This window comes from Suricata suricatta, chromosome 14 (genome assembly GCF_006229205.1).
Source record: "Suricata suricatta isolate VVHF042 chromosome 14, meerkat_22Aug2017_6uvM2_HiC, whole genome shotgun sequence".
Classification (NCBI taxonomy): domain Eukaryota; kingdom Metazoa; phylum Chordata; class Mammalia; order Carnivora; family Herpestidae; genus Suricata; species Suricata suricatta.
This window is the reverse complement of record NC_043713.1, coordinates 48,655,707-48,665,672: the sequence shown is the minus strand read 5'-3', so window position 1 is coordinate 48,665,672 and position 9,966 is coordinate 48,655,707. Positions and strand designations below refer to the sequence as shown.

The window sequence follows — 9,966 nt, the reverse complement described above, 5'->3', positions numbered from 1 at the left end:
TCTTTTTTTGCAGCAGTCTCTCATCCAAATTTCCCCCTCCTACCCAGTACCACTCCACTGAGTCCCAATACTAAGTGTGCTTTTTGACCCAATGCCTTTTAGGTTCTTATATGTTCCTCTTTGGTGCCCTTAAATTGGAGAATTGCCTTTTTTGGCAACAACAGTCTCATCATCCCATATCTACTTCCCTTTTTCATTCATCACAATTTTTATCACTCCTCTCTGTCCCAGCTTTAAGACTTCCATACCAAACACCTGGAAAGAGAAAAATGTCTGTTTTTGATATTTTACTATTTTTATCTCCCTTCCATCATTCAAAGACATCCTGACATATAACATCGTTCTTAAAATCTCTGTAACTAGAATAGAGGCACTGATTCCTCATACCCACCCATCAACATATAAATATTACCCATATACACTCTATACATGCACTGCACTCCTCCTTCCTTTTGCCAACAGTGTAAATACTCAGCTAGTTGAATTTATACATTTATTTTTGTTTATGTGCCCTTGTCATTGCTGCTTTATTCATTCCCTAGGGCATAGTCTAGGACTTGAAAAGCAATAATCATGTTTTTCTTTTCATTATAAAAATAGTAAATACTTATTTTTAAAATTTTGGAAAATCTGGAAAAGTAAAACAGAACAAAAGAATTGAGAAACTATGAGGAACCAATGATACTCTCAGTCTTTCCAAGCCAAAATGGTTCTCATCTCTTGTAGGTCTATTTTATTGTTTCTCCTCTGTCCATGAATTGGTTTTTTTCTACTCTCCCAGTACCTAAGCCAAATATAGCAACTTCAGCATCATACACATACAGTGATTTAAGTACTTAGAGGAGTCAAGAAGGAAATCTTATTCCAATCCATATTTTGTATATTTTACATAATTATTTTTTGGACAGTTAATACATGCATATGACATATTAATCTGAAAAATACAATATGGTACATAATGAAAAGTAATTCTTCCTCCCACATCTGTCCACATGCCACTAGTTCCTTAATACAAAAGGGAAGGGCTGTTCAGTTTCTTGTATTCTTTCCATAGGTACACAATCATATTTGTTATACAGACTTTTCTCTCAGTCTTGCTTTCCACCACCACCATCTTGACAATGTGCCTTGGAGATTGTTCTGTATCAGTAAATATAAAACTCTCATTCTTTTTGACCACTATAGAGTAGTTCACTTTTTATATGCACAACAATTTATTTAACTTGTACCTTATTAGTGAACATTTAAGTTGGTACCAATCTTTTGCTATTACAAACAATGCTGCAATTGATACTTTTAGGCACAAGTCCCTTCTGAGTTATTTATTTTGATGCTTCTCTCAATTATATGGTCTCTTCCTTCAAATTTTTTTAACAAGTGGGTCTCATAGGTGCCATGGTTTTCATTCATTTTTTTCTTTTTTTAAATTCTTACTTAGTCCTGGTTTTTGCTTCCTATATTTTTCTGTATAATCTTGAGCTTATTTTTCTTTTTGCTTCTGCAGTGATTTGGATTTTGGAGTAAAGATTTCTTATTTTAAAGAAATAAGAAACTATTTTTAATAGTTATCTTTAAACTGAATATACATTTTTATGATTGTAAATTTTAAGAATAAAACTAACTTTTGAGAACTTCCTATTTGCACAGGAAACTTGGCACATTTCTGCCCAACTTTATCTTTTCCCCTTATTTTTGAAAACTCTGCAATCTTTTCTTTCAAGTTTGACAATATTACCTTGAGGTTTATAACTAAATTATAACAATTGAATTTATTTCTGTAATTTGACTTCTATATTTGTTTCTAGTCCTTGTAGAGAATCTGTTTTCTTGGTACCTGGGTGGCTCAGTCTGTTAAGAGAATCTGTTTTCTTGCATTTTAATTTTTACTCATTTTTCAGTGGGCTGAAGTAAAACCTTAAATCATTTTAAAATGAAGAATACTTAGGTAAGATCTAACATATCTCTAATAGTGTCTGTTGTTCCTCAAACATCAGTGAAAAGATGGATAGGCAGTTTTTTGGGTCCAGAAATTTTTCCCTAAAATTAATTAGATTTACTCATTTGGACTTTTTTAGACTTAGTGCTACTGAGGAATTTAAAAGACCAACCTGTGTGTTGCTGCTCTCCTGGCAACATTTTCTTGCCTAGCTCTTGTAGGATTCCTGAAATTCAAAACCTTCACTGGATAATTCTAGAGGTGGATCTCTTGTCATATTTTTTTTTCCTGAAAAAGAGAACACTTTAAAAGACTCAGGTCCTTCTTTACCTCAGTAAAATTTTTGTTAAGTTTATTGCACATGCTCTATTTATCTCATTTTCTTCTTTTGGAACAACTATTGGTAATTAGGATCTCATCTTTGTCCTTACCTCTGTTTCTTTGTTCTTTTCTTCTACATTTTAGGAAAGCTTCTCACGTTTGTATTTTGAAACACTGATTTGATTTTCTGCACCAAGAAGTCTGCTATATACTAATTCCAGAATGGATTCTATTTGAGTTACTGCATTTCTAAATTTTGGGTTCCTTAAAGTCTTTTCTAGTTTGTTTTCTTTTCACCCCAACCTGTTTTTATTTCAATTTAGCCTGCTCTATTTTTTTATAGCCTGTATTTCATAGACATGGATTTTTTTTAAGATATAACATGTCTAGTACATGGACAAACGTTGTGTGTACAACTCAACAGAGTTTACAGATAAATGCACTCATGTGAACACTACCCAAATCAACTAGAGAATACTTTCAACACTCCCAAATGTTTCCTTATTCTCCATGTCATAAATCCCTCACCAAGGTTAGTTAATATTCTGATTTTGATCACCACAGATTAGTTCTATTATCATTAGATTAGATTATGCTTTGGGGCACCTGGGTGGCTCAGTCAGTTAAGCAACTGACTCTTAATTTCAGCTCAGGTCATGAACTCTTGGTTTGTGAGATTGAGCCCCACATTGGCTCTGATCTGAAAGCATGGAGCCTACTTGGGATTCTCGCTCTCCTTCTCCTTCTGCCCCTCCCCCGCTCATGCTCTCTGTCTTAAATAGATAAAACTTGTAAAAATGATTAGGTTACATGTTTTAGAATTTCACAGAAATGGAATCATATAGTACTTACTTTTTTGTGACTGACTTTTTTAGTTTTATACATTTTTTTGACATTTTTATTATAGTTAATATATATAACATAAGATTTGCCATTTTAATCTTTAAAAAAATTTTAATGTTTGTCTATTTTAAGAGAGAGAGAGAGCAGGGAAGGGCCAGAGAGAGAGGAGGAGAGAGAAAATCCCAAGCCCAGATGTAGGGCTCAATCTCAAAAACTGTGAGATCATGACCTGAGCGAAAATTAAGAGTCGGACACGTAACTGACTAAGCCACCCAGGTGCCCCCCATTTTAACCATGTTTAGGCGTACAGTAAAATGACATTAAGTATATTCACATTCTTGTGCAACCAACCATCCATCTGCAGAACTTTCCATCTTTTCAAATTGAAATTCTATATCCATTAAACAACCACTTCCCATTTCCTCATCCTCTAAGCCTCTGGCAACCACTATTCTACATTTTGTCTCTGAATTTAACTATTCTAGGTACCTCATACAAATGGAATCATGTAATATCTGTTCTTTTGTGTCTGGCTTATTTCACTTCACATAATGTCTTCAAGTTCATCTATATTATACCATACGTAACGATGTCATTTCTTTTGAAAGCTAAATAATATTTTATTATATGCTTCATGTTGCTTATTCACTCTCAATGGACATGTAGTTTTTTAAAAGGTTTCTAATATTTTTTCTTATTCCTGTAGTAAATCAATATTAGATGAAGATGAACACTTTTTAAAAACTCTGTTTATTTCTCTTGTCTTGCATGCAAAAATATATTCCGTAGGTCCCACTTTTTTTTCCAGTATTTTCAATTTAGAGGTGGGAGAAAAATATCTAGGCCCAGAGTTTGAAAAAAGATGAAGTGCAGAATTTTGCTGTTTAGTTCTCTCATCTAGGAGTGCCTGGCTGGCTCGCTTGGTTAAGTCATGATCTCACGGTTCATGGGTTTGAGCCCCGCGTAGGGCTCTGTGCTGACAGCTAGTTCAGAGCCTGGAGCTTGTCTTTGGATTCTGTATCTCCCTCTCTCTCTGACTCTCCCCTGCTCAAAAATAAATAATAAACATTTAAAAAATTTGGTTCCCTCATCTAACTTAGGTACTGGTTGACTCACCTTCTCTAATATTCTGTGATTTGATATACACAGGCATATTCCAGTTTTTATTGCTTAACAGGCATTTATCTTGTGTAGTTCTTTTGAAATTAGATAGAATCACTTCCTGATTCTCTATTAGAAAGAGGATGTTTAACCTAGAGAATTTAACTGTATTTACTCTTCTTTAATGACATTGAGTGGTTCATGACAACTTTACCCCTCCCTGAGTTTTAACTACTTTTAAAGTGTTCCTCTACCTGATCTGAAATTCTTTGTTTTTGAGAGGACTGCATATACAAGGTATCCATTCTCTGTATTCGAACCTTATTATGTGCTAGGGATTATAGAAACTGAATTAATTAAGAGAGACACTTATGAAAGGAAGGGATTCTGCTCAGAAGGCTGTTTCCTCACACTGAAGGCCATAACTGACTATCTTTCTCATTAATGAAGCTCTGTGTTCCCAAACTATGGGCCGCAGTGAGGGAAATTATGGGGAAGTATGACACAGAGTTCCTTCTACCTATTTTCTGGCTGTGCTTTCCTTCAGATGATGCTGTCGTGCCTGAGATATCAATTCTGTATCTTAATTTGCACTATTGAAAATTTAACAATAGGAATATTTTCATAAATGTCTTTTATGATTGACTTTTAGTCTTTGTTTTGGAGTTTGTTGTTCATTTTCATCTTTTGGTACTACTTAGCAAATATTTAATAGAAAGTTGGGAGATGAACTATTAAATGCTATTATTACTCAGCCATCACCCTAACCCTAAGGTGTGGGTCCAAGATTGCTTGACTTACTTTATGTAACCTGGGTATTATAAGGCACTCAAAAGAAGAGTATCTTCCCCTACAAGCCTGATATCTTAAATGCAAGTATTAAAACAATTTGTGTTAAGTGCTTGCCATTCTCAGGAGTTTCATGAAACAAATATTCTCCAAAGGTATAAAATAGGTCAGTATCATCTTGGTTTAATAACTTTAAGTCATCAATCAAAGCTAGTTTGCTATTGCAGTGAGGGAGAAAAGCACAAAAGCTAATGACAGCTAATATTGTATTTTCTAGGATTCAGACCACCACTTTAAATTAGGGAAGCAGAAACACTTTATAGCTCAAGCCCTGCTTAGTGTTCCAGGCAATCCCTGACAAATCTTCAGTACTTACTGTCTAGAGGAGCATCAGAGAAGAATTGGAAACACCATTACCTATGGCCAACTGTTAATCAATCCCAGGATGTTTCCACAAACCAGTGGCTTTCTATGATTCTTTTTTTGCTTTTTACCAATGTAGATCCTTGTTGTTATGACATGTTCTGACACAGTCCAATATGAAAAATAGTAAAAAATGGACTGCTCTAATTGAAGCAAGGAGTGGTTCCAGAAAGTACACCCTCTCCCCACTCCTTTTGGCCCTGAATGGGTTCTGTGGAATGCCTAAAGCTTGGAATAGCACAATTTCTAAAACACTATCCTAGACATCACTAAAGGATGTTTGTGCAAGCTACCCACTGAAGAAGAGTATGAAAAAGTGCAACAAGACATCTCAGCATAACTAGAATGCTTGAATTCTGACTTCAGTTAGTTATTTTAAGAATACACTCGATTGGTGTTGTCTATACTTAGCACCCTTATCCTCTTCCTACCCCAGGCAACTACTGAGGGAGTTCCATTGGGCTGTGTGATCTCCAAGACCTTACTCTTCCACTATATTAATTTTAGATATCATTACAAAATCCTAAAAAATTTATTTCTTACATCTACTTTCAAAATGTGGCTTCCAGTTCTGAACAAATGAGACCACACCCACTATAGCCTATCTCTCTGATTACAACTAAAAAACTCTGGACAAAATACACAAAAACAATGACCTGAGGACTCTTAAACATAAAGGGAAATGAGGCAGATTACGGAGTGGAGTCAAAACTTGAAGAAGCAACACATTTGAAAATGAGTTTTCTGTTCTCCCCCTTTTTTTTCCAAAAATTTTTTTACTGTTTATTTATTTTTGAGAGAGAGAAAGACAGAGTTCAAGCAGGGGAGAGGCAGAGAGAGGGAGAGAGGGACACAGAATCGGAAGTAGGCTCCAGAATCTGAGCTGTCAGCGCAAAGCCCAATGTGGGGCTTGAACTCATAGGCCTCAAGATCATGACCTGAGCCAAAGTTGAAGCCTTAACCGACTGAGTCACCCATGTACTCCTTTCCTCCCCTTTTTCGTCCAGTGGCTTTGTCCCAAGGGTGGGACCCATGTGCAGAACTGCTCAGCAGCCATGATATAAGCAGTTAAACCTCTAAAAAGAAAGCTCACCTTTCTGCACAGAAGAACTGGGAAGAAGGGTCTCTGTGGGGCAGAGAGCATAGGAGGAAACCTGGAAAGAAGTGAAGTGAAGAAGAGGATGCCTTAATACTGTGTAAAAAAAACTATACCAAACCCTAGTTTATTCTTGAGCTGCATATGCATAGGACAGACCCAAAGCTACATAGCAAAAGCTTTGAGAATTGAACTAAGAATTAAACCACCAACCATAGATCAGAGAGAAATAAAGGGAGTCCACTGTCACCGAACATCTGCACAGTCAGGGATGCTGTATGTCTTTATTACAGCAAGGGGAAAGTGAGGTAGGCATTATGATGCTAAAGAGGCATGTAGTGATGAGGCCCAGTGACCTTGCAATGATTACGGAGCGATTTTTTTTTCTCGACAAGGACAATGATGGAGGTGATCAGGGTGGCTGGAATAAGGGTTTGGAAGAAATTAGTCCAAAGTCAGTGGATGAATGTATCTTGGTGTGTAGGTCACACATGCAGATGACAAGATCTCAGCAAGAACCATCCCATCCACCGACAGAGTATCCTGGCGCTGAGATGCTGAACCAGATTGAATCACCAGGCACAACATAATCTCAGCAAACAGGAGAATTCCCTTTCTAGTGTACAAGAAGTTGCTGCAGGCAGCTCAGCAGCCACAGGCTGAAAGGTCCTCAGACTACACCATGAGGAAGGCTGGAGTTCCTGGGGGCATGAAGGATCTGTACTCTTGATGGAGAGTTTCGAGCAAGACCCTACAAACCCAATAGTTTTACCTGCTGTCTAGAAAGTGATTTTAAAAACTTACAGTCTCTGCAAAGGAAACAATCAATAAAACTAATAGGCAACTGACAGAATGGGAAAAGATAGTTGCAAATGACATATCAGATAAAGGGCTAGTGTCCAAGATCCATGAGGAACTCATCAAACTCCACACCTGAAAAACAAATAATCCAGTGAAGAAATGGGCAAAAGACATGAATAGACATTTCTCCAAAGAGGACATCCAAATGGCCAACAGACACATGAAACGATGCTCAGTGTCACTCATCATCAGGGAACTACAAATCAAAACCACACTGAGATACCACCTCACACTGGTCAGAGTGGCTAAAATGAACAAATCAAGAGACTATAGATGCTGAGGAAGATGTGTAGAAATGGGCACCCTCCTACACTGTTGATGGGAATGTAAACTGGTGCAGCCCCTCTGGAAAACAGTACGAAGATTCTTCAAAAAATTAACAAAAGAACTTCCCAATGACCCAGCAATAGCACTGCTAGGAATTTACCCAAGGGATACAGAAGTGCTGATGCATAGGGGTACATGTGCCCCAATGTTCATAGCAGCACTGTCAACAAGAGCCAAATCATGGAAAGAGCCAAATCATGGAAAGAGCCTCACCTGATGAATGGTTCAAGAAGATGTGGTTTATATATAAAATGGAATACTACATGGCAATGAGAAAAATGAAATCTGGCCATTCGTAGCAATGTGGATGGAACTCGAGGGTGTCATGCTAAGTGAAATAAATCAGTCAGAGAAGGACAAATACCATATGTTTTCACTCATAAGGATAATAGAAACTTAACAGAGGGCCATGGGGGAAGGAAGGGGGAAAAATCGTTGAGGAGAGGGAGGGAGGCAAACCACGAGAGACTCTTGAATACTGAGTACAAACTGAGGGTTGATGGAGGGAGAGAAGGGGGATGATGGGCATGGAGGAGGGCACTTGTGGGGGTGGGCACTGGATGTTATATGGAAATCAACTTGACAATAAACTATAAAAGAAAAAAAGAAAATAAACCATTTACCAAGTGAAAAATCACACACACACACACACACACACACACACACACACACACACTGGCAGTCTGAAGCTAACTGCATCTGCTAAAACAGTGGTGGTGGTGATGATGATGATGATGATATCCCTTAGAGAATTTTAACAGGATTCATATCTACACAATTTAATATTCAAAAAGTTCAGAATATAATCCAAAATTACCTTTTAAGCAAAGAACCAAGAAATGTAACCAATTCTTCAGGGAAAAGACAATAAACAGGTGCAAACCCTAAGATGACACAGATGCTGAAATTATAAGACAAAGACTTTAAAACAAGAGATACTAAAATAAGCTCCATGAGGTAAAGGTAAACACACATTAAATAAAATTTTGAAAGATAAAAGTTCTCAACAAAAAATTAAATTACAAAAAAAGAAAAATATTTTTAAAACACACAATCTCTGAAATTTAAATTTTACTGGCTGAGCTCAATAGCAGAATGAACATGACAGAGAAAAGAGTCAGATTAATGGAAATTTTGAAGAACAAAGAGAAAAAAATGGAAAAATGGAATTGAACTTCAGGGAGTCATGGGACTATATCAAAGGTCTAACATTTGTTGCGGGCACCTGGGTGCTTAGTTGAGCTTCCAATTTCAGCTCAGGTCATGATTTCACAGCTCATGGGTTCAAACCCCATGCCAGGCTTTGTGCTGACAGCTCAGAGTCTGGAGCCTGGTTGTATTTTGGTGTGTGTGTTTCTCTCTGCCCCTCCCTTACTCATGTTCTTTCTGTCTCTCTCTTTCTCAAAAATAAACATTCAAAAAAATTTTTAAGTCTAACATTTGTAACAGTGGAGTCCTATAAAGAAATTGGTGCAGAAAAAAAATATTGAGGAAACAGTTGCTGAAAACTTCCTAAATATGGTGAGAGATATTAACTTGCATATTCAAGTTTAGGTAACATAAAACAGTAAACTCAAGGAAAACCATAGCCAGACACATTATAATCAAACTACTGAAAACTAAATGTAAAGAAAAAATCTTATAAGCAGCTAAGGAAAAAATGACACATCATGTATAGGAGAACAATGATGTTCACAATGATGGTGGATTCCTCATCAGAAACCTTGGAGGCCAAAAGACAATAGAATGACATTTTTAAAACGATAGGAAAGAATCTTTAACCCAGCATTCTATAGTCAACAAAAATATCCTTTAGGAATGAAGGAGACTTGAGGATATTCTCAGAAAATAAACTAACTTGAAGACATGACCAACCAGAAGAAATGGTAAAGGAAGTTCTTCAGATTGAAGGAAAATAGTATCAGGTGAAACCTGGAACTACAGGAATGAAAGAAGAGTTAAAAACAGTATACTATCTGGGTAAACATAGAAGACCATTTTTTTAAAGTTCCTTAAAATATGTACAATTATTGAAAGGAACATTTTCATATTGCCTGATGGGGTTTTTAATGCATGTTAATTTTAGAACACATGATAACTATACAATAAAGAGGAAAGATTAAGGGATTTATGTGGTTGTAAATTTCTCATATTAATTACTTAAAATTAAAGCATTACTTTAAGAAGACTCTGAAATGTAAAGTATTTCTACTCTATTTTTAAGAGCAGTGGTTCTCAATTTGCAGTAGTTATGCCTGCCAGGGGACAG

At 36.5% G+C, this 9,966-nt stretch overlaps 1 long non-coding RNA gene and 1 pseudogene across 1 annotated transcript; both read right to left on the bottom strand.

Annotated features, from left to right (window-relative positions):
* Positions 1-6,578, bottom strand: LOC115278034. The gene is made up of 3 exons (XR_003902649.1): positions 6,507-6,578; positions 2,109-2,224; positions 1-255 (listed from the first exon to the last, which is right to left on the bottom strand). It is a non-coding gene; the product is annotated as an uncharacterized LOC115278034 (long non-coding RNA).
* A 131-nt stretch (positions 6,579-6,709) lies between these two features.
* On the bottom strand, positions 6,710-7,193 carry LOC115277431 (annotated as a pseudogene).
* Positions 7,194-9,966: the final 2,773 nt, after the last annotated feature.